Raw genomic sequence first — 26703 nt, forward strand, 5'->3', positions numbered from 1 at the left:
TTGTTTTTGTATCATTATTGACAACATGCAAATGTTTTCCAGGTACGCCAACTATCCATGGGGAGGGAGGTTGATTAGAGGTGATAGGGCAAGGACCGTGAACAAAACTGGAAAACTTCCTTAAAAAGGAAACGTTTATGGAGCTTGATCAGATTAATCTAGGCAGAAGTTAGTGTATGTATTAATGACCCTCTTAAGCCAGGATCAGAAATGTTTTACTACAAGGATTGTACAGAGTTAGATAACTGTTCTACTTTCAATGATTCAAGATGAATTCATACAAAGTCAAAATAAAATCTGGGCAAATGTTTTCTAGCAGAGTAATCTGTTGGGCAGCATTCCAAGAATCATTAGTTTTTCCATCAGTAGAATCTTCAGGATCAGAGGTTTTTTCTTTATTTAAGTGTAGCTACTAAACACAAAGGCAATTATTCCAAGTAAGTCCTACTGCCTCCACACAGGACAGCCACATCAGTCTCTTCAGCTTTGAATTATTCCTATGTCTGTACATAGCAACTGCCAGAGGAGAGAAGTCACAGGACAATACATCTCCCTTTGACGTGAGGAACTGATAAGAGAAGGTACAGTGCTATTACATTGGATGACTACTCCCTTACACTCATTTAATAAGTTTCGTAGGTATTTTGTTGTACACTTCATGAATACAGACATCAAAATAAACGGAATTCAACAAAGCCAGTATAACAAACAGAAACAAATCTGGTGTCAACAACAACAAAAAAGCAAAAAAAGCCACCAAACCTAGATGATAGAAACAGTTCTACGCCATGGAAGGAAATAACCTGACCACAGCTGTTTGCTGCTTAGTAACAGCACAACAGCAGATCACAAATCAAATTATAGTATTATAAATTTGTTTGATAGTGTCAAATAGGTGAAGAGAAACCGTAAGAATCTGATAGAGTTCTTGCATGATCCAGATGTGTCAGGGAAGGCAGCAGCCTCTCCACAAGCCTAATCCTCCATCTGCTGTGCCGAGGCAATTACTTAACACACTCATAGGAAATATTTGAAATACAGAGTGAGAATGGCTACATTGTAGCTGCCTCTAGGAACCATCAGGAAACAATTGTGTTTTTCACTTACTGCGCTTAAGTTATGTCAGCATACAAGCTCTAGGGTCACTTAATTTCATCACAGCAAGCTCTTTTGTCTTTACCTATAATTTATTAAAGCTTCAGCACATTAACACTGTACCAGTACTGTGACAGTAATCTAGAGAAGTTCAATATTTGCTAAGAATGATACATACTGGTTAACTACAAATCTTGGATTACTTTGGTGTTTCCCACGTATCCCACATACTAAGTATTAACACACGGCTAGCTGGAGTTCTACACCTACGACAGGGGTTCAGATAACAAATTTATGAAAAGGAAATAGAAGTAACTTCACAGATATTAATGAAAATTCTCAATTCCTCTAAGTTTCTCAGTGAAGAAATATAGTTCTCAGCCTAAAGGAGATACAGTCAAGCCCATTATACAGCCATATCATTAGGCAGAACAAAATTAATACAGAACAGAATTGTTATTTAGCTACAGGTTGCTGCCGCACCCTCTGGCCAGCTGAGAATGCTCACTGGAGGTCCATCACTTCATTTGAAAGTATCGCTGATAGTTTTACTTTGACCTCCTTTCATGAGCAAATTTATCAAGACTGATCTGCTACTAGAAGTACCTCAATGTTTAATCACAGAATACACCAAGCTGGAAGGGACCCACGAGGATCATCAATCAAGTCTGACTTCTAGATCTACATAGAACTAAGTGCAAATTAAGCCTTATGTGTAAGAGCATTGTCCAGTCGAGCCTTCAACTCCAGCAGCTTAGAGACTCCATGCAAAAGCTGGGCCTTCGAATCACACACACAACCGTGAGCATTTCTTGACACCAAGCTTTCATTTTGTTTTAGTACTATCCAGAAATTAGTTTTATGACACGTCTCAGTAACATAACCCCTAATATTGAGGGTATGAAGAGATAACTTATAACTGTGCCTCATCGCACTGGTTAAGTCTGGAAAAATATTCACCTGCAATTAAAGATTTTTCTGAGAATGGTAATCTTACCAAACCCTTCACTCACAGACAAAGCAAGACAAGTAGATCCAAAGAGTTTCACGAACAGAAAATCTGGGATGATTTCAAAGAACGAGCAGAAAACAACCAAATAAAGTATGGCAATAGTATTAGAGTATGAAGAAGAGATGAAGAATACTTGGCTTCGCTAGGAAGTAATTGTCTAGAAAGTTACTAAAATAACTATATTTATTACAATAATTCCATAAACAAGTGTGCCATGTTGTACCATGGAACATGGTTGAATGGTTCTAGAGGAGAAAAGCTACAAACACAGTGCAAGGGTTTAACACAGCATGTGCATATCTGAAAGCTGCAGGACACTGAGAATTAGTTTCTGGTTTGGCTCTTAATTTCTTGCAGATATGTGATTGCTCTTTCACCATTTTCACTCTGTTACTCTCCATCCCAGAGTATGGTACAAAAAAAGCAAAATTAAGAGGAACAGAAACACAAATTCCCATTCTAGTAATTTTGTTTGCAGCTGACCTCATAAAATACAGAAGCAAGAACCGCAACCTAATTTTCAATCATTTATACCTTGCTGAATTTCTAATTTCACTTTTTCCATTCAATTGCAGCGATTTCTCCTTCATATGCATATTCAGTTTTTAGACAAAAATAGACAGTTGCCAAGGCACTGTGTTAGACACAAGCATTCAGCTACCTTTGTGTTTACTACTGTAGCATGGTACAAATTACTGGCTCACACTTGCACTCTATTTTGAGTGAACGCTAAGTTTCGCTACTTCTAAAATTCTTCTTAGTATGTAAAATCCTCAGATATCTTTCAAACAGAACAATAATGATGAGAAAAAAAAAGTTTTAGAATAGGTGTTTGACACATGATTTTCATTCACCTTAAAGCCAAGACAGGATTAGTTGAGTAGAAACATTTTCATGAAGGCATATTTTCCATCTGGCTTCAAAGACTCCATGATAATTCTCTGCAAAAGAACACATCACATTTCATAATACTGAAATAGAAATCCTACTATTTACAGCAATGTAACTGCTAAATATAGACAGAAGATGCATTTTCCTGACCATGCAGAAGGGAAGTAGAATTTACCTTTAAACATGCTGCTACTTAAGAGGTATTTCATTCATTTAAAGAAATAAAGTAAGCACCAACTCCCTAAAATGTCCAAAATGCGTGCTGCCTAACCCAGCATTGTCTGAGTTAAGAACTAACAGGTTCACATGCAGACAGCTTGCAGTTGGTTCTGTGCAATTATGGAACACTGGACAGCTGACTATCCTGTGCCTTGCCTATCCATCAGTAATGTAGGAGCATTCTAACTCCAAAGAAGCCTGATATCTTTATTATTTCCATTTTTCAACTATTTCCCACTAACAATCCATCATTCATATAAATCCACACAAAGTCATCTCCTCCTTTCAACAAAATGCAAATATGTCAATATATTTTCTCTCTAAGCAAAACAGGACAGCTCAGTACATATTTAAATAGTTTTTGCGTATATCACAGTCATTCAGTACTAATCAAAGCTCACTATAAAGATTCTACAGTTAACTCCATTAATAACTCTTTGTTGCCACAGTACAGAAAATATACAAGAAACAATCAGTAGTAACCAAGTTGTGCTGGTGTAATTTCCTGCAGACAATCATATTATGGCAATGAAGAAGTAATCATGGGAAAACAAACAAATAAAACACACAAAGAAACAACTCCCATGTGCTGCAGCTCTTTTCCAAGACCTCCTGTTGACATTCCCAATGCAGAACTCACAATGTTCCTCCAGCACTCCCCTTTGCTTTGCAGGACTGCAGCCAGAGTTAACCAAGGTAAATACACTGAACTCCAAGCAGCATTGTTTACCTCTACCAAATACCACACTTCCACCTAATGCTGCAGCAGCTACGTCAAAACAAACAAATCTCTGAGCACACAAGAAGGTGGGGAAGAAAAGCCAGAGGATGAATAGGCTTTTCCATATTTTCTCATGTATGTTTTCAGAAGTCTGACCAAATTCTCTTTTAGCTAATGAGCAGAATGGAAGTTGTAAAAAAAGAGTTCAAAAAGGATATAACTGAATCTTATATCTTACAGCAAAAGAAAAGAATCTTATATCTTACAACAAAACCCACACAATTGATAATACTTAATCTACTCAGGCTTCAATTTCTATCATATTTGCCTTTCAGTTAATCCTGCATAGTTACAATCCATAAAATTGGAGGAAAGAACAGAAATATAGCCCCTTTATGATTATAGATTAGAAATTTGTTACAGAAAGGTCAAATTTGTGTCAGGAAGGGTTGAGAAGTCACCTGGACCGACACCTCACTTAAAGAAGGAACAACATCAACCCTAGCAAGATACTCAGAGCCTCATAAACTCAAAATATATGTACATATATTAAGAGGAAAATATCCAAGTTCTGAAGCAGCTCCATGTTTTGCGCTTGAAGGACCTGGTCTCCTTTATCAAAGACAGTGTAACTGTCAATGAACTACAGTAAAATAGAAAAAAAAAAAAAAAAAAAAAGTAGAATCAAATTTAAGTTAATGATTTCCAAAAAAGGAACATTTCCTTGACAGCTGTAAGTACAATACTGCACTGCTCTTCCTCAAAACATCTCCAAGCAATAACTGCCATGTAAGTAGGTGTAGCTGGAAAAGATAAAAGAGAAAAAAATAAAAAGAAAAAAAAAAGAAAAAAAGAAAAACCCACCTTCACTGTTCTTTCCCTGGACCAACTACAGACTTTTCTGCTCTAAGATCTCAGATAAATGCTTCATATGAAAACATTTTATCTGTCTTGCTGTTTAACTGCTCCGAAGATGAACTATGAGTTTAAATCCAACTTTCTACTCAGTTCTGGAGATAGCGACATTCCACCCAACTCATAAGACTTGAGGGTATGGACATCAGTAGTAAATATTGAATATATGAGGGAAGCATTTCAAAAAGGCATTAACACTAGTAGGGCTTACATATATGTATCAAGGGGAAAATAGTTACTAAGTTATGATACTATTCAGTCATGATCCATAGCTATAGAAGAAAGCTGATGGTTCAGTTCTTGGCAGTTCTACAAGGCTCTCCTAAATCTACACACTTAAAGGAGTCCTTCAGTTCTAAGCACCCACAAGGAAGAATAATAATAATTTTAAAACAAACAATAAAAAAAAATGAAAATAATCAATCTCGGAAACTGTGTTTTACTGTGAAGAAGTAATGCTGTAGCAAATTCAGCAGATACAGAATGGTCTTGTTTGCTTTTACTACTAAAAACCAGAGAAAATAAGACCTCATCCCACAAAAGGTGAACCGGTTGTAATTTTGTCCAGTCTTCCACATTTAGACATTCACAGCATTATTTGAAGCACACAGAACATTTACTTGTCCGTCACTATGAATAATTACTGCAGGACCTTACCCTCTCTCCATCTTCTAGATACAGTTCACTAAAGAGACAATATATTTTGCCCATTTACAAAGTAACCACGAGATTTAGGATCAGGAAACTTAAAAGGTCGATTTTAAACTTTCACCACCATCATCATAGGACATATTTGACTACTGGCCCTCATTCTGTGCAGGAATTAATATATCCTTAACCACTTCAGTTCATTTTTGTCCATGCCAACCGTACCTAACCTTCAAGCAGTTAGCAGAAGTACAGACAAGGACACCTCAGTAACTCAGCTAGGCAAGAACCAACCCAAGAAAAAGATTCCTATTCACAACTGAAAAGAAATTATGCTCTTCTCAACTGATGAAGTTTATGTTGAAGGAGATCAGTATTTTCACTGGAATAGAACGTGGCAAATCAGAACAGAAATCTCCTTTGACTTAAAAGCATAATTCCTGTGTTTCACATAGACTCAGCCATCAGTGCATAAAGGTGAGAAGCAGAGGGAAGAATACAACAGCTAACAGATTAGGTGTTGTCACTTATGATCCATCATCACACTTCCTCTGATTATGAAAATGATTTTTTCCAAGCAGTACATTTTATGCTTGACAGAATACAGATCAGTTTACACATTTAAAACTGGTGCACTACAGTTCTACAAGAGTTCAGGTCTTCTGAGATCATCACTTATGATACGGCTTGACACAAGTCAGGAGGAACACTCAACCAGACAATGCCACCAATGCTTTTGGGCAATGAAATGGGTGAAGTTACAAACTCCTTAACAATCACGTGTGCAAGCCTGAATTTAACACTTCTTCCTTGACTAAACAAGCTGGCTTACAAAGGTCATTAGATCATTATACTCACTCTTATGTAGAACAGCACTATACACATGCAAAGTTTCTATAGCAACACCTTAATTCACTCTTTAAGCAAAACACCAATTAGCTTTTTATTACAGCCAATTAAAAAAATATAAATCTGCACACTAATTAACAACCTCTCTACTCAGAATTTAAGCTTATGCAAAAGAAATCGCAGTGAAATTTTCTGTGATAATACCTTACTTCCTATTCTTCCTTCTTAACTGAACGGTAAATTATTCTTGATAAGTGCTACATACTTATTTTCAATATAAACTGTATTGGACCTATTGACATAACATATCTCAACACACCTTAAATCATGATAGAGCCTGAAGATTAGAGGTTTCTGTAAGGCACCAGGACAACATTCAGTAGGAAGACAGCAAAGTGTTTCTCATCTATTTAACTAAGTTGGACCAAGGTAAAGAGATGACATCATTAAAAATAAATGAATAAATAAAGCCCATTTCAGTAGGGCAGCAGAGATGTTTTTGGTCACTTTTGAATGGCTATTTGCAATTCCCTCCCCCCCTCCCCCCCCCCATTGTTTTCTACACAGCTGGGGACAACAGCTTCTTTGCATGATGCGTTACTCAGAATGCAGTCAGTGACTATAACATAACATGTAATACTGAGTACCAGGAGACACAATCAGCAACAAACGCAGAAGTGTCCTTTCTGTCCCAGACAGAACTGCTGGAAAATGAGTTAAAAACACCCTCCTCTTACTACTCTTCTACATGTTTTCACTAAAAGAGCAAATTGTATATTCATTTGTAGGAAAGAAATATAAAACAATGCTCTAATACCCCCAAAAGCAAGATTTTCTCCTTTACTTCCCCCCCCCCCCCTTTTTTTTTTCAATACAGTTTAGCCAAAGGGCTTACTGCCATTAAATTGTCTTTGTTTAAACATAAAAAGCTCAAAATATTCAGTTACGTCCAAGCAGTAACGGGAAGGCTTTGTTGCATATCTTAATTACTCACCCACTGCTATGACCTAATATATAGAACTGAAAGTAGATTTGAACAACTGTCTACATGTTGTTATGTGCATAGATTTTCAACAGTTATGAAACATTCTTATTGACTCTTTTGATTTAGTTTTTTGATTTTGAAACAAAACATAGAAGTCTGACTGCAGTAAATTTTGGTGACTACCATGGATTTTTCCCACTCTCTCAATGAAGAGGAAGATTATACAAAAACCTTCCATCCATATAATTTTCTCCTATTTCTGCACCTTAACTTGACCTCCGTCAAGTTCTCAGATCAGGGCATGCCTGAGAAATTATTGCATCCTTTTAATTTTCATAAAGGTCTTCCCAAGCTCTTGGTTTGTTGTTTTGTTTTGTTTTTTTGTTTTTTTTTCCCCAGTAATGCACACACAAAAAAGCAACATATCAGTCCTGCTACTGCAGATGGCCAGCTCATATCTGCAGCTGATGATCTCAATCTGCCTATTGAATCATTTCAAAGTTAGGCTCAGAGAATAACAGATTTGGTAGCTTAAGGAAACAACAATTAAAATTTCTATAGACAACTGACAACACCACTGGAACAATCCCAGCCCACCCACCGACCCTCATTTTTCCTGTCTAATGCTTCCAAAAAACCTGTAGTCAGAGCGCTACTTCCATCACAGGCAGAGGAGTGTATCAAGTATGTGAGCAAATAAACATGCAAACTCAAGCCATGCAATTCAAACATCAGCAGCACGTCCAGTTTGGTAAACATAACATACTAGTGCAAGCTGCAGCTGGGAGCCAACACGCATCTCCAATGCTACCAACAGAATGCTCTGTATCTCCGGCCCTTCAAAGGGCTGCAAGAAGAAAGAGCTAGAGGAAGAGATTGCATGGTGAGAAACAGTGGCCCCACATTGCCAGAGTACTTTGTCTGTGAAATTATAGCATGGATAGTTTGCTTTTAAATATTCAGAGAATAATTTGGGTAAACTACCACTTAAATTAAAAGACAAAGGCAGCTGCTTTGAATTGGAAGAGAAAGCCAAAAACTGTTTTCAGTTACAAAAAGGTTCTAGTATTAAGCAGCAGAATGCCAGAGCTTTCAGGAGGGTGGGAAAAGCTGTTATCTACCTTTTCTGCTCCTAATGGGATTCCCTGGGGGCTCTTTGATATCAATTTCAAAAGGTCAGCCACAGTCACCAAGTGCTTCTTGCCCACGTTAAAGCCACAGTCTCATCTTTGATACTGAGATAAAAGAAATATTTGCTGGTTTAGAGCCCCCCAAACTGAGAATAAGGCCCGCTTCAGAATTTCAAAGCAGCAAGTGCAGCAGCAGGGGTGGGGTGGGCAACACACAATGACCAAGGCAAGTTCATATGCTGAAGGAGATCAAAATAACTTGCAATGATTTACCTAGTAACACATTTCCCTTCCAGCCTCCTCCAAAATGCACTGAAGTCTGCAGAGCTTCTGCTGATTTTAAGTTTCGGAATATGCACTTTATGCCCTCAGACATAACACTAAGCACTATCAGTGTATCAGGTTTAGTGGGCACATGTACCACATTTTATCTTTAAGCCTCCGTCCACGAAGAAGAAAGGTTCATATATTGAGTATCTTCAGACACAAGAAGTAAAGCAAATAAGAGGAAAGGCAGATTATTCAACAACAAAAATAAAAGCTTTGACCTCAAACTGGTTTATATTTCTGTATTTTTACACATATTATTTTTTCCCACCAGCAAATGAAGTCAGATTCTTATTCATATAGACTATCTGTAGTTACTTGCAATCTTATCAAGATTCATTCCAGTTGTGAAAAGAAGGTATGGCTCTCTCTATAAATAGATAAAATCATAAAAACAGCAAAAAGTCAATTTCCAGACTTTACAACTATTTTCATCTAATAATTTGTTGCATTTTGCAACTGCTAAGTTATAAACCTCACCAAAACAGGTTTTATTATAGCACAACTATAGATAATGGTCTGTCAGCATTTTTATTAAATTCCTTATATCAGCAGAGTTCATAAATTGGCAAAAAGAAAAAATCCCTTCCAAAAGAACATCTCCTTACTTGATCTCAAAATTGTTTTTAGGTAAGAGTCTAAAAAGCAGATCGTCCATCTTCATTTTGCCCCAGGACACCGCCAGCCAATTGTTCTAACTGAAGTAATTCTGGGTTCATTTGCAAAGGCCAAGCTGCCATTTCACCCATGCTCATCGCAAGTTTTCAGTCTTGACCCTTCAATTCTGACCATCAGCACCCTCGGAATCATACAGGGCTCTACTGGGATAGATCATTTGGGGGCATTCAATGAGCTTAATCTGTCCTCCAGCATTCGGGGAACCAAACAAATATTGTATGCTCAGGCCAAAGTGATCCAGCCTCAATGCTGAAGAAGAGCACAGGGGTACATTTTTCTACAGTAAAATGTTTTCTGGAGTGCACAAAGCAGTAATCAATGAGTTCATTCAGACACGTTACATGTGCTACAGTAACTCAGAGCTGTGGTTAATGAAACCTGACTGCAACAAAGAGCTTATCCTGAATTAATATTGGGTATTTCTGCCCAGCCCTGAATTGTGCTCTCTAGCCTTATTTTTCTTCTTTCTCCCTACTTCCATCACAGAGTAGAGGTTTAGCACACCGCTAAAAATCCATGTTCCAACAGGTGGAAAAGAGGTGACATCAGAATTGCAAAGTCCTGCCTTAGAGCATCATCCAAAATAAATAACCTATTAGAAACCACTCCACAATAGAGACTTTTAAAGAAAATAATAATGGCAAAAAAAGTATCCTGAACAAGGATATGAAACAAACCTTCTTGCTCTTGCTAGAAGAATTAAATATATACATATAAAACATGTACAAAACTTATTTAGAAATAACATTTTTATCCAAGCGTAGTTGTATCCTGTCCTATTAGAATGATGACAAAACTGTACCAAGCAGAGAGCCCAAAGCTCTGCTGCTCTGCACTGGGCAGGCAGAAGCAGTCCCAGCACAGTAGCACAGTGAGGTGCTGTGGGATGGATGCAGGTTGGACACATCCACCAAGGTATACTACATAAGGCTCTTGCTGATCGTATTTGTGAGGAGATCAAGAAAGCTGATTGTCTATTATGCATTATTGAAAACAAATCAATACGAAGTCCTCCAGGGGCCATGAGCATGCCCTGCACGTGTGATTTAACTTTCTGCAGACACTGAGCAAGTCACAGAGAAAGAAACATAAGCTTCTTTCCCAAGGCCAGACTCTCTGGGTGTAACACAGCAGGAGCTCCCCTTGAGCAGGACACACATGGCATCTTCTCCTCTTACTGCACTTTCTTCCTCCCTTCCTGATGGATTGTATGGTGCCTCAAGTCCACCCCATGCTTTTTTCTAATGGAGAAACCTATCCTATCCGCAAGGGGTACACTGCAAAATTCATCTAGTGCCTCCTCAGCCCATTGCTAGCTAATAGCAGGAGAGGAGCCAGACATGAGTGCATGGAAAATTGCTCCGTTAAGACACAATTTCTGCTCCAACATCTGATAAAGCCCTGACAGCAGGTAGGCAGCTGCTGCTTGCTGTGCCAGCACAGCCATCTCTTGAGCAGCTTGTGCTGTCCAGGCACACCGCTGTTATCACTCCTTTACAAGCTCTTTGGGAGACCAGCATGGGAGACAGGGCTGGGAACAGGCAGTAACCAAATGCAAAAGGTGCCAGACTCCAGCTAGAGTCTCTAAATGCTACATTAAATACAAAGAGTAACCAGTTATTTCTACGTGTTTTTTTGAGAATTTGAGAAGGGATTGATTTTGGAGATCAGAGAACAGAAACAGTTCATTCTTTAAAGATAAATGAAACATTAGGAACTCCAGATGCTCAATAATTTCCTTCATAAGAGGAATACTGCTAAAAAAAACCATCAATAATACTCTTTCTTAAGCATATAAAAATTAAGCTAATTTCTGAGAAGTAGCATGCCATTTAAATACATGTACCAGCACCATGGTGTGAGCCGCACACCACTTTGCTAGAGGCGAGGAGGATCATGCTGTCTTTGGTAAGCAACTTGATAACTGACAACAACCATGTTTAGCATCAAGCTCAGAAAAGAATGCTGCCACACTGGTAAGCTTGGCTAGGAAAAATGATACCTGTGAAAATTTATCTCAAGAATGACAAACACAAAACCTTGCCAGCATACATGGAAAGAAAATAAATAAATCGGGATCCTTCTAAGGAACAGACCATGCTGCACAAACCAACCAGTTACTTGAAAATAACCCGCTTAGCTTTGGTGACTAGCTCTTCTGACCCAAAAAAGTACTTTTAATCTTGTGGATACTTTCCAGTTTTTGAAGGACAAAAAGAAATATGTATGGGAAAGAGGGAACATCCCTCATTTAAAAATTAGCCTTCAGAATGTAAAACACTCTCACTCACAATACAAGTCCCATGTGATTCTCTTGTACCCTAATATTAAATAATCTCTGCTATTGGTTTCTATTTTGATCTACTGCAAGAAAGAGTTTTTGAGAGGAATTCTCCCTCTCTCCTCTCTGAGCAGTTTTCAAGACAGAGGAAAACAAAAAAAAAAAAAAAGTGCATTATGAACAGTAAAGCTCAGAATCACACAAGGAAAATAATAAAAGTGACAAAGCAACACAGGATCTGACCATTGGACATGAAAAGACGACCCAGCCACAAGACAGAACTGAAGAGAGTGCTGAAAAATAGCAGCTGTTTTCACATAGCTTACATGGCTAGAAGTCATTTCAGATAGCACTGACTATACATTACCCAACTCAGCACTGCATGTCTCTTATCTCCACACAACAGTAGCCATCAGATTTCTGTTCTGTAAAAATTCTGAATTTCTCAGCTTCAAAGCAAATATTTTCTCATCTTTCTGTAAAGTGATTTCATTAATTTGCCACTAACAAACATAGAATTTTACATTGGCGTGCCAACTTTTCAAGCCCAAACAACAAATAAAAATAAAAATAAAAATTCAGCACAATTCAAGGTATACAAAAACAAAACTTTGGAAACGGAGCTCAGAGCACTATATAGCAGACTGGGACCAGAAGAGCTGAGGAAGAAAACAGAAGTAAAGACACAGAGTGAGCACTTATTCGTGGACAATAAGCTCCAAAACGTAACTGCAAAGCCTAACACACTCCAAGCAATAAATTCCTTTTGCTCATCTGGAAGTATTTGTGAACTGTGGTAACAAGCTGCGCATCCGTCATCCTTATCTCACGTTGACAAGACAAACTACTAATGGCCTTGCTCTTTCAATGATAACAGATCTGTAGCTTCCAGGCATTCTCAATGCTGGTCAACTCTGTGGGCACTATAATTCTGTCACATAATTGAATGCAATTATTCAGCCTGCCTAGAAAATTGAACAATAACAAAATGCATTAATATTGCAAAGTCAAGCACTGAACAACTAGGAATTTGAAACCCAATCAGATATGTTCATTACTTAACCTATGCATCATTCCGTGCCCTAAATTGTCATCACTCTGGGGATAAATGGAAGCTCCTGTTGCCTTGTTCTGTATTTATCTTGTCAACACATTCTGGTGAGAAAGAAACGAGAAAAACTGATCCAACGGGAGAAGCAGCCGAATGAAAGCTTGAAGAGAGCATATTGAACCAAGAAAAGCAGAAGAAAAAAAGGAATATTCCATCAGAAATGTTAAACACACTCTACAGAAAGCTGTATCAATATTTGAAATTTGAAAATGAAAACATTTGTTTGTTTTCATTGGAGGAGGAAGAACACATGGAGGAGACCAAGGAGCATGGATGGAAACAGAAAGAAACAGTGACAACTTGGAAGAAGTTGAAACACACTGTTAGAAAGAGTTGATGGCTGCCAAGCATAGCAACAAGTCCCACGGATAAAGCCTTCAACAGAAACAGACATGCTGCAGGTAGAACAAGGTTATGTATAATAAGAGGCAGTAAAACAATACCTGCATATGCTAGGGCATAAAAGTACAGTAATACAAGCCTCTGAAAATTTTAGATGTGCATGTGAAACTTTAGTATAAAGTTCGCAGTAATAACAGAGTAATATTTTTCATGCCATCTACAGTTTGAAACTGCTGATGCTGTTTAACCAACTTCTGATCCTTAAAATATTACTCAACTTTTCCATAAAATATTTATATTAAGCTTCTAGCACAGGTTTCTGCTCAAGGTCCTATTAAGCTCTCATGTGGAGCTGAGTCAACACGTTGTGCTCAACCTTTTAAACTCACCGTTTCTTTCAAGTTGGTAAAATTCAAAGAAAACTAGAGTATACAGTTGCTCTTTTCAGTCCTCATTAATGAAAACATAACTGTAATTAAAAGATAACAAAAGAAATATGCATGCATCAAGAAGCTTTGAAAATGGTATTCATCTCCCCAACTAAATTAAGCTCCAGCAAACGGAAGGTATCACTTCAACATGCCCTTATCTCTCTCCTACTCCCCTACACATTACTCAACAGCTATGCTAAATAAGATCATTTTACTATAGCCCGCACTGCTGAATAATTGATTGCTTTGACATTAAATGTTCATGGATGGCAGCATACACCAAACCATCTTTGCAGCAAAGGAAATGTGAGCTACACATTACCAGATTGCCAAAACCTGCTCAGAAGTTGAGTGCACTTTTGCTTACCTGAAGCGTGCTGGTTTTAAGCTCACTCCAGAACTTTAAGGAACATTCTGAGATCCTATAAGGTCTTATTTCCCCTTCAAGGTAACCACATACAAAAGGACTTGTATGATTGAGATTCACTTCCCTGAACGTAACCTCATGTTTTTACTGACATTTGGCTATCTTCACCTCCAGGCAAAACAGTAAGGAAATTTATATGTAAATTAGTAAGTAAAGAAGATGGAAAAATCCCAACTACAATATGAGAAACATTTAGAAGATTATAAGTATCTTAGATTTTCATTAAATCATATTTCCTGGATGTGAGGCTAACCAAGAAAATTAAAACAAGTTTGACTGACTTTTTCAACAGACAGCAATTGAAATGTAATCGATTCAATGCTTCTTGAATTTATTTGTACACTTGTAACAGTGCAATTGTAATGCTGCATAAAGGAACATAGACTCAAGCCTGGAGCACATAGACTGGATATAGATGACAGCAAGCAAACATTTGGTGAATGCAGAGGAAGGCATCTCTGAAGTGTTGCTTAGGCACCCACATCACAGCAACATCTGCTGTAGTTTGTTGGGTTTTTTTTTCCTTTCAATTGTGGATATCAGTAAATAATATCATTTTATTACTATTATCAATCAAAATCATTGTTAGGCAGTATCCAATTCCACAGCAAGATGCTGCCAGAAAAGCCAAGTGCTGCTGAAGTGCTGAGTATCCCCCCTCACTAAGCTGGATACAAGCTCAAAACAGATACAGGTATCACATGCACAGCTCTGTCATGGTAACGCACCAAACACTGCAGAAATACATGACACAACAAAAGAGCAATATAATAAAAAATGATCGTTTTACTTTAAAACTTGTCAAAAATTAGAACCAGTGGAGGATTCAATTAAATGGCTTACCACAAGAGAGCATACTTGGATATATAAACTGTTCATCATTTAGGTAATTCCAGCATAGGATTTTTTAAATGAGATTTTATTTCTTTTTTAATGAAAAGATGTGGCTGACCTGTGAATCGTCATTTAAACCAAGGACTTTGTCAAAGTGAAAAGTTCAATCAGCATTAGTCTTCTGTGGATGCATGGCATAACATATTCAACATCAGCCGAATAAAAACCCAAGGGTGCCCTCAGCTCTCCAGAATGGCAAAACTAATAAACAATTTCATTTAATGTGAAACAGACTATGCTGAAATCCAGTTTACCTCAGAGCAACAGTGGAGTGTGTGCTTTTTCCCAGGGTGCATGTGGAAAAAAACTAATGCATGGGAAATGCAAAGATAAGGCTTGTATTTGCAAAAGGAGGCGCAAGATTGCCATTGGTATTTATAGAGTATGGAAAGCATACAGCTTCCTCTGCCATCCTCTGCCAGCTGTTTCCCCCTGGCATTTATATCAATAATTCCTGACATGTTTTGGGTCTCATTAAAACAAAAACCCCATCACCTCCAAACCCAGAAAACAGTTACACTGATCAATATTGACCATATCAAATTAAGAGACATATAAGTCTTACATTTGCATGACAGTTTGTTGTTTATTTGAAAAACTTGAGTATTTAATAGATACCTTCACTCATAATTACCATAAATGTCAAGAGCTTCCTGTAGGGTAAGAAGAGCTCCCCAAATGTTTCAATGATTTTTGAGCTTTATCTGAAGTGGTTAACTTCCAGATTTCATAACGAAAGCAGCCCTACAAACATTCCGAAAAGTAGCAGCTTTTACGCCCACATATTTTCACCCCAAAACACATCCAAGGGCATTCTCTGAACACCAGTACCTCTTCTCACACTTGACATTTATTAGTCATGATTTTAAAGTGAGGAGTATTTAATTACAAATAAAAGAACCCTGTATGTGACAACTCTCAAGATACTGCTAAGCATGAAATAAAATACGACACTGGTGCCTCCCCTTTGACTTTGCAGTGTATATTTCTTTCTTTCTTTTGATAATTCTAATAAAATAGACTGATTACCAAAGTCTAATTTAAGACTTAATGAAGCAGTAAAGGTTGCAGCGATGAAAAAGAAGCTGGAACAATAACAGTAAAAACATAGCCATAGACTATGATGATCCAAGAAAAATTTTCTGGCCAATTAGATTTGATTGTGTTGAACAATGACAAACTACAGGAGTAATTAGAAATCACATACAGAATTAGCAAGTGACTAAATGCTGTTGCTGGTTAACCGCGTTTTATGCTTCTTGAAGATTACCATATCCTTCCAATGCACGTGTTTTAGACAAGAATCAGATTGTGTAGTCAAAATAGTACTTTTTCCTCCTAATTTAGTTGTGGTCAAATCAATTCCCTAATTTTATCTTCCACTGACTTTATTTCAATATGCTCTATTAATATTAATAGGATATTACAGAAATCTCGTTCGCATACCGTTCAGCATTGATAGTCGCACAAGAAATCATTATGAACTACATTCACAGGGAAACTAGATGGCTGAAGTCATGCACATGCTTTTCTAATAAACATAAACACTTCTCGTGTATATTTAAATAAAAATATTCATGGAACCGTTAAGGTCCACAGATATTTATCCCCAAACACAACCAAGACTTTGCAGGCCAGGTTAGAAGGCCTAAGCAGCTGTGAAACATTTCATAAGCACCTTTCTATTCACAATGTCCTACAGCACTCCACCAAAGAACACACAAAGAACTGTGGAGACCAAACAATGCTCAACACAAATACAGCCAATTTCCTTAGGTCCTCAAAATCATAAATAAATGAAAAGCTGACCTCTAACAGCACAAGCACATCTAAAAGCCTTCTGTGACCCAAATCAGGAACATCATTCCTATTATGTCTGTGAAAATTAGAGATGGGATAAGTGAGAACTTTCACAGGGTGCAAGTGTTTGTTCACAGGCTACCAGACTTCCTACATTTTAACCTCCTGTAGGTGATGCAATACTCATGTAGAACTTCACCTAATTCACATAGCTCAACTTTTCAGAGAGTTACTATCAGGAAGATTCAATTCACAGGAGATCCTCCAGCAACATTTTCAGTGGCACATCACTTGATACAAACAGCATGCATCTGTCTGTACTGCTGCTCCTGATTAAAAATCAAACATTATGGATTTTCTGTTGAGCAGCAAGGAAGCCGTATGTCAGGATGCCTAGCGAAAAGCCTGGTTACAGCCATGACTCCCAGGGCAAGGTGCAGAAATGAGTGCCCGTGCACAGCAGATCTTGTTTTGCTGGAAGCTGCTGGATATCACGTGATGATATTCCTGAGTTGGATATTTTCTGCTTTGCTTTTCCAAATTTAAATTCAGAGAAAACACTTAGTGGCAAAAGGAACAGCAAACCAGTATCTATAGCTCAGTTTGAGTCTTCAAACTCAAATTGGTTAATGATTTAGAAACACCACCTTTTTTTTTCCAAGAGTATCTTTGCACAAGTACTGTCATCACGTACACAAAAAGTTATCATTAAGCAAGGAAAATAAGAAAAACATAGGATTAGTCAGAACATTCTTCATAATAACTGCAATGCCTGATCCTCTAACCCTGACACAGATGCAGCAATTAAAGGTCAAATTTACCCTAGCCCCTTTTACTGCTCCCCCACACGGAAGCCTATCTCTCTTTACCGGAGGGTTGCATTCCTCTTTTAACACTCCCTACGACAATAGCCAGAAATTAGAGACTTAGCAGAGGGTGACAGAGACCCATTAGACTTAGTGTATGCTCACTGAGCTTCCCATCTTTTCCCTTCTCACCTCAGTCTTGTCCCAAATTGCACATTTTTCTCTAAGAGGCTGCTTTCCTCTTCTGTTCTGCAACTCGTTATTTTGGACAAGACTACGACCATCAGGCCAGGAAAGGCTCCGTTTGTGCAGACGTTACTGTTTGAGGCTATGATCAAGACCAATTTTCAGAACAAAAATTAGAAAGGATGGTAGAATAACAGAAATATGTTTAGTCTAAACTGTGGCTAACCATTACAGCAAACTAGACACGTCACTACTACTACAAATCACGTCACTATACAATAGCCACGCTTTTTTGAAATCACGCAGGAATACTGGAGAGCTGCTGCAAGAACTCAGCACATCTTCACAAGGTAGGGCTGGCAGTTTCAAAGCACTCATCTGTATTCTTAAACACTACTTTAATGAGAAACAGAATCAATTTTTTGAAAAAATACTGAAATTGAGCTTCTCTGATCAATGCAATCATCTCTTCTAGGCCTCCTCCTCCTCTCGATCTTCCCCCTGAAGCTGACAGGGTTTGAATTAAGGTTTCTGTGAATCTTGTTTGCCAGAACATTTTTTCCTTTATTTCTTTTAAACACAGAAGGCAGCAGGCACTGTTTTAGTAAGTTCCCTGAAAATGCTAATAGCAGGACTGATTTATTTCATTCTAGCATCATTCGCTCAACTGAACTCATTCTACCATGATACTAAGGAACAAGAGAGGAATCACCAGGTACACTGCTTTAATTCACCAACTTAAAGTCAACTGATTTTGTCCCAATTCTAGAAGAATTTCATCCAATTTCTAAGTCCCAAATAGCAAAACTTTAACATATTCTACTGCATTGCCTAAAGAACTGCAGAAAGAAGCTGGTCTCTGTCTCTTTCATAGCACCAATGTCAATATCTGAGTTGGAACTCATTTTTTTCACCTCTGCATCCAGCAACATTAAAACTTGAAAATAACGAAAGTAGAAGCAAAGATCTCACTAATTCTCATGCTAGCTGAATAGGAGTAATGAATCAGAGCATATGGCAAAAAGATCCATGAGTACACTCCTGAGTGATGATCCTTTTGATAGGCAATTGCACCATTTCAGAGGTAACTTCAAAAGCTGATTGTCTGGTGGAGTTGGAGGGATGTGCTTTTGTGGGTGCATGTGATGGATGCTCAGAGAGCTCAGCTGTCTTAAGGAAAGGAAAATCAGCCTACAGCCCAGAGCTGGTTTAGCCCTGACGTTAATGCAATATACCATTTTATTAGCAGTAAGACCTGCTTTATCCTTGAAAGTTTGCTCAACTGTTTTTGACCAAGGAAGCATTATTCTGTAAATAAGACCGTTTAAATGCTGCATCTCTCATTTCTGACTTTAAATGTTAGTTCTACAGTCCTCCAGTGTTATTGCTTTCTGTAACCATAGTTCAAGTTTGAGCTGTTTTGGTTTTTTGTTTTTGTTTGTTTGTTTTTTAATAAATAAATAAGATATAACCACATCTGATCATTGTCATTCTGAACCTAAGTTTACAAACAAGCATAAATCAGATAATTTCTCTAAATCATCCACTGAAAATAATGTTATATGTCTATTTGGTCACATATTTAGTAATTATTAAAATTCAACATGTTCTAGTGTTGGAAATTTTGAAATTAATCAAACAATAAAATGGTACTAAATTCAGGCACTGGAAATGCACATTCCATGTGCTTCACTTCTTTTCATAGTCTGGAAGAACTACTACAATTTTTAACTTCTATCTGGGATGCGAAGCCAAACGCAAACGGCACAAAAGTATTAGCTAAAAGACACCCAAAGTGGCAGTAAAATGTATTCCCCAGTGGTATATTGCAAATGGGCTGTAAAAAATATGTTTTATTAATCCAGCTGCAATTAAAGAGTAACAGCTGTGTTGTTTGCATCGCAATGTCCCATTTTGAGAGAGATGACAAATATGGTTCATTATTCATTATATATTGCTGATTGGCAAACATTTTTCTTAGTCCAGTAGCAATGTCTCTTGGGCACAACTGCTTCTCTTTATGATTGCAAGCTGAGTTCTCCTGGTATCATGGGGTTTGCAAATGCAAAGAGTCAGTCTTTCTTTCTTTCCTCTAAGATGTTCCACATTTCAAAGAGAATGATAAATTTCTGCTGAAGCCAACAAAAGCAAGTAACACGCATATATAGCTGGACAGTAAGTTTTCAAAGTGTTATTGACAGTTGCTTATTTTTCTACATTTAATAAGCCACTATCGTCTCAATTTCTTAATTGTTGTATCACATTCAAATTTTTGGCAGAAGGAAAAGTAAGAAGCAAAAAGTAAGTGGCTAAAATTTAACTGGGAAACAGAGAGATCTTTTAATTCCTACTATTAAAAACATAACCATTTTTTAAAAAATGAAGTATTACTTCATTTTACACTACATTGCATGCAGTGGGTAAAACATGCACAAAATTCTGACATGTTTTCTAGCCATACAGTAAAGACAATAGAATAGTTCGCTTGAAAGGGACCCTCGATTATCACATAGCCCAATTACCTGAGTGCTTCAATCCTAACTAAAAATTAAGGTTTCTATATAAGTATATAAAAAAGGTTAATATAGAAAATACTGAAGGCGTTACTGAAATGCTCTTAAACACTGATAGGCATGGAGCATCAACACCCCAGTAGGAAGTCTGTTCCAGTGTATGACCAACATCATGGTACAGAAATTTTGCTTAGATGAGATAGCTCCAACCCTACCCATGGTAAATGTCATGATGAACTGCTCAGCCTTATGCTGTTGATAAGATCAAGGCAGTTAGATGATTAAGTCTTTGCAAACTTGTGATAAGAGCACAAAAGATACAAGAAGCAAACAACTTTATTTTCACATTCAGTAAGTATATAGATCACCTCTTTTCTCTTCCTTCCATCCAAACAGACTTCACCAAACTTCAGGGGAAAGCAAGCATTGCTTCCTTGAGAAAACTGATGTCTACCAACCCCAAAGATGCAGCAGAGACCACATGACTTCTGTATAAAGTTCACAGACTGACGGAAATAGAGAAGAAATCTACTAGATTGCCACCAAAACAAAAATATTGAGGAATTTGGATACGGTTTCCTTACAAGTGAAAAAATTTCCCCTTCCCTTATACCTTTCTAGATTAGGCAAAAAAAGTCAGCTCTGTCATTTCTTTCGTGCTCTTCACTGCATTTTATTTTGCTTGTGCAAATAGAGTCTCTGCAGTGCATCATCATCAGCTATTCTGACTTGCTTACATTGTCTCTCACATCCCATGGTGTTCACTGGTAAGCAGCAGAACAAGCATCTATTTAAAACAGCACACAGAGAGCTAGGAACATGGTACGCTGCCTTCTCTTTGTCATGGGCTTACTGAAGGAGTAGAAATTATCACTCCTTCTGGAATAAAACACAGCCTAATAGCTGTAGCTATAATAGAGTTATTAGCTTACAAGGTATTAATAAACCTCACTTCTTTGTTGAATTACTTTTTCTAGGTAAATATTTCAGACTAACAGCTCTTATTTGCTACCACAGGGAACAGCTTCACAGTTTCCTCTGATGTAATGGGAATAAGCCTTGACTTGCAGACACAGACAGAGGAGTGGTTTTGTGAGTGCATTTTCATCTCAAAAATTCCTGAATTTGAAGATCTATAAGAGTTTGTATATAAAATTAGTCCAGGACCTTTTCTCTTCATGAAACATCTCTCTCTCTTTGTTGAAATCCTGTGAAACCCATCAAAAGGTCAACACACACACAAGGGCCTCTACTAAGCCTGCTGCTGTATTCACATCTCATGGATGCTGTGGTATTTTCAGTCTCTGAAATGCATGTTGTGAAGGTTTTCTGTTGACCCAGAGAAGTGGCACAGCATGGTACGTCTGAAAACCACAAACAGGACAGTGTGGGCTGCCTTTTTACAAAGCCTCTGAAGAAAAGACCAGGAGACATTACACACCTGTCTGTCAAGTCTGAGTCAGAGACAAAAGACGATAGGGGAAAAAAATGCATTTAAAAAAGTCCAGTAAATTTAAAGAAAAAACCTCAAACAACAAAACCAGCAAAACACTGGTTTTCACTAACTCAGTGAAAAAAAAAAAATATTCATCCAGGAATTTAGATATATGTACAGGACTGATTTCAACACCACGCATCAGCATTTAATCTACTGTTTGCATGAACTCCACTTAGTACTTCTAAATACAAGCTGGTAAGATCAATAGCTTCTTAATACGAAGTGGTTTCTTCCCAGTAGAAGACTGTTAGACATTATCAGTACAGAAATACGACGGAAATAATGAGCTGCCACTTTCAGAACACAGTGCAGAATTGAACTGACCTACTTGAAGGAATTTTTCCCCCTAGGTGTGGTATCCAACCCTAAACTGATTTCCATGCAGAGTACAACAGAGCTTCACAAGCTGACCATGCAGAATGTATCTGAAAGTATTTGAAAGGAAGCTGTGCATTCTGAACTTTAAACCATACTGGGAGAATAAACTCAAGACTCATTTCTATTAGCAATCCCTTTAGTGCCTCCGCCCTCACTTTTGATTTTCCAAGAAGGAAAAAAAAGCGTTCTAAAACAGGAATGCTTTTGCTTGAAAAGCACCATCTATATGCTGCAGATCCTGAGCCCCAGAACTCCATCACCCTACAGGAGGAAGCACAAACTGGCAGGACTGCCTTCCAGTTTCACTCCAAGTACAAGGCACAATGTGCTCCAGGTGAAGCTCAAAGCAAAGGCTACCACAAGAACATACCCTTTCCAGAACTGTTTTCTAGAAAGAACTTTTTATTTTCACCATATAGAATTCAGCATTGCCTTGGTTGCTGCTCAGTGAAATATTTTTAGAGGACCTGAAGCATTGCAGTCACTTTGCATTAAGTGAAACATTTGGAAACTTCAGATAAGCTCAGGAAATATAAATGTGTATGGCCTGAACGTAAGAAAACCCAGTAGGCTCTCACACATTAGAGCAGTGTGGGTTCCTGAATTCAGCTCTCAAAGAACCCAAATACAACAATAATGATCTTGGCACAGGGCATTTCCTAGAGATTAATGACCAGCTGGGAGGAGCTGATGACTGACGGCACAGCCAAGGGCCATTAACCCCAGCCAGTCATTAATCCCCAGGAAATGCCCCGTGCCAAGATCATTTTCTCATTTCAAAATGAAAAGCAGCAGACTATTAAGGACATACAGGTATATATATAAATATATATTTTTAAATGAAAGACACTATTCAACTGCTATCTCCAGGACACAACACCTCTAAGTTAACTTGCTACAGTTTATCTCTGAGAGCACAAGCACACAGGCTGGGCAGTGCAAGATTCAGGCTGAAAACTCAGTACTGCAGCTGCAGCTGTCAGCAATTAAAGGACGGGTGCAACCATCTCATTTGCTCAGAAAGCTAAAGTAATACTGAACCTTACTGCAAGGACATCACTACGTGCTGCATTTAATGCATACTGAGCTGCTGGGCATGCCCTCAGAAATAAGGGATGCTGACCTGCCTCATGCAGGCAGCAAATAAGTGTGCTGCTCAGCAGCTGGCAGCACTTGGGACCTCACAGTGCTTCACAGAAGAAAAATAGAAGCAAGCATGGCAATAACTATCCATTTCACTTCCACCTGTTGGTAACTCCTGCTGGGACTCCACAGCCCCTGTGCATCTCAAGATTCCCAGTGGGCTCATTTGCACATGATATGAAGACAGGAAAATATGAAGATATGAAGATTTGAAGATAGGAAACATACATGCAGAGGGATTTCTCAAAGGGCATCAGAAAAGTATACATATATATGGTTCCATTGTTGAACCTAATCAAACATGCTGACACAGCCTACCTCACACCTGGCCAGCAGGAATGCACAGGGGCACCACACCAAAATCCTTGACACATCTTTAAGGAATGTCTTTCCGACTATGACGATACCTGGTTGCAGGGAGGCTAAATCTTATCTTTACATTTAGCACATTTCCAGGCTATTGGGCCTGCACATAAGCGAGCCTAATTTTGTCAGTGTAGAATCATGCAATTAGAGCTTCTAGTTAACAACATAATCACTGCTTTAAGTATCAACATATCAGCAGAACTCAGGTGAAGAGTTTTCTGTTCTGTAGTGAACATCCTTACAAATCAAATGAAGAAATCAAAGGGGAAAAAAAAAAAAAAAAAAAGAAGCTGTTATGAGCACTTGGAACTCCATAACATTTCACCAGTACTTTATCTGTAAGCTGTCTGATCTCCAGCAAAACTACTCATGTACTCCTAAATAAATAAATCAACTCATTTCTCTCGATGCACATTTTCTACATCAGTCGTTCTAAGTTTGCCTCCTAACTTTGTACACGTGAAAGACATTTGATACCTCTTGAAGTTTCAAAATGAGCTAACTGCATGGAGCATCTCCTTCACACATTCCTCCTCATCTTCCATGAAGTGTCGCTCTCCCAGAATGAGGCATTTTATGTCCTGGAGAAGAACTTACACATTTTTATTCAGCAGCAAGCAGTTGTGTTCAGTTACTTGCTTCACAGTCCCTAATCTTGCAGCGGGCTAATAAACATCCACCCTCCACACAGAACTTGGAAGCAGCAGGCTCTCATCAACAAGACGATGTGAGCAAAGGTGAACGATCCCCGCGCCTTTTAAACAAGTACTTGCTGTCCTCTGGTTATATATAATTTACCGGGAATAAAAATAATTCACACAAACAATTCAGAAGGGACTGGATAAAACCAGCAATGCTTTTCAGGAATTTGCTGTCAACTCTTCTAGCCTCTTATTAACCTGATATCCTTATTCCCACAAGGAAAAGCAGAGTTGAAGGTTTTTCTACAATAATAAGGACGGTAATGTATCAAAAAACACACTACACTACCAGAGGGCAGATTATCAACTTTGTTTCCACCGAGTAGAGCATAGTAGCAGAAACCAAAACACAGAACTAATTCACCCCCCTCATCAACGGACATCCAAGTGTCAGATGAAGTAGCATACACTCTCAGTAAAATGCCGTTTTTTGCCTTGCATTCAAGACGCCTATAGACAAACCTAATTAGGAAAAGCACTGCCTAGCACTGAATAGCTGTTTTCCTCAGAACAGATGTGCTAATAACTAGACCTCACTCGGAAAATATGCATTTGCTGCAACACGACCTGCAGTGACAGCCCTTTCCTGCAAAAGGCTGAAACAAGTGTAAAAGAAAAGGAGGAAGAGTCTTGTTGGAGCCTGAATTTCCAGGTTCATCTACACCACTACATTTCAGACTTCAGATTTTCAGACATTTCTTTGGCAAACTGGCCACAGGACTTGAGCAAATTTATTGAGACTCTGTGCCATTATCTAACCTCAAAAGGTCTCACAGAATCAAAAAGCACACCCACAAGAATTACTACCCACATCCAACCAAGTGTTTTATCATACACAGTATCCAGGTAGAATAGACAAAATTACTCAACTGGATGTGTCCATATTTAAAATTGAAACCTTAATACTAAGTATATCAAAATGTTTACTGCCGTAGAGACAAGGATTGTACCATAAGAAGTCACTATTTATCATGGAGTTTTTCCTCTGGCTTTCCTCCTCCCCCCCCCCCCCCATTAATTCTGACTCCTCAATAGAATAACTCCTTTCATAGAAAATATCATGGTCCTAAGTTAGAACAGTTACTACCTTGATCCAGTAATTTAACCTCTACCCCAGTGTGTATCTGTGAACCTTTAATTCTCTCAACCCAATGTATTGAATTTTCTGGGTCAAAATTAGAGACCACATCAATAAGCTCAATGGCTGGCAGAACAGCACACAGAGCAAAGTTCAAATATTTCTCCTTCCAGTGAAATCTTTGAACATTAGGTAAAAATCTTTTGACCAGAAAAACAATTATCTCTCTGCTAATTGCAATATCTTTAAATGCTGATTCCAGTTTGTACTACAGCACTTCAAGGTACCCCTGAGTTGTTTTGAAAAACAAGGGGAAAGATTTTGAAAAGTATTCTGGAATTCCACGTTAAATTCTCCAAAATAAAATACATCCATGTTCCACTGATGTCCTTCTTGCAATTCCTTTGATCAGAGAAAAGAAATAGTAAATAAGCAGCACCTCGTGACAGTTTTGCAGAGTTGAGGGTCCGCTTTGCCTTCTCTACTCTCCCAAGTTGAATCACATCTCATCTTCAGCTCTGTGGAAGGTTACTTTGCTGTCATTCTTGTAAACTGACAAGCACATTTAAGGACAAGTAAAAGCATGCACATTGTGCACAGGTTTCCAATCCACACAACTTATGTATTTTATTTCCGCTTTTGAGTGGCAGCAGTGAATGATTTTGAATAAATCATAAATCATAAATCATGAAGTGAATAAAATTAAAAAAAACAAAACCACACACTGTATATCTTACGTGAGAAACAAGAATGCTGAATCTGCTTTAAGTTTCTAAAGAGGCTTTTAGAATTGGGTGTGTTTCCAAAGGAAGAATTTCTAGCTAAATGTTATCTGTTTCCTTATGTCAGTAACCATCTTAAGTCTAAACAGAGCTAATGAGGTCAACAAGGATCACTACAGTTAAAAGATCACCCTCAGAACTAGTAAGGAAGGCACACACACACAAAAAAAACCCTCCATACATCTGCCATAAAGGCAAATTGTACCGCCTGCAGCTTTTAGTTTGAAGGTCAAAGATTCTCTGAGTCAAAGAAATTGGTCTTCAAAAGGTGAGAATAACAGTTCCTGTATACAGAAATGTTCTGCCCAGCTATTTTGTGCAGAGAGGACCAATGATAGTCTTTTTCGTTCCTAGCTGGGAACTGCAGGCCAAATGTCATGCTAAGATAATAACAGGCTGATTTGAGAATATTGAGAAGCAGCTTGAAAGTGAAAAAACAAGTTCCACAAAATGAAGACATGGCGACATTTCAGCACAACTGCAGCCCAAGATGATT

The 26703-nt window shown here is 38.1% G+C and overlaps 1 protein-coding gene across 5 annotated transcripts in view; it reads right to left on the reverse strand.

The window, feature by feature from the left end:
* Nucleotides 1-26703, reverse strand: part of NAALADL2 (N-acetylated alpha-linked acidic dipeptidase like 2) — a 352306-nt gene that overhangs the window by 266252 nt on the left and 59351 nt on the right. For all 5 annotated transcript variants that reach the window (XM_015871850.2, XM_015871851.2, XM_032446504.1 and 2 more), the window contains exon 3: nt 2962-3048. The gene's annotated coding sequence lies outside the window, so the exon portion shown is untranslated. The remainder of the gene's footprint in view (nt 1-2961; nt 3049-26703) is intronic.

Source organism: Coturnix japonica, chromosome 9 (assembly GCF_001577835.2).
Source record: "Coturnix japonica isolate 7356 chromosome 9, Coturnix japonica 2.1, whole genome shotgun sequence".
Lineage (NCBI taxonomy): Eukaryota > Metazoa > Chordata > Aves > Galliformes > Phasianidae > Coturnix > Coturnix japonica.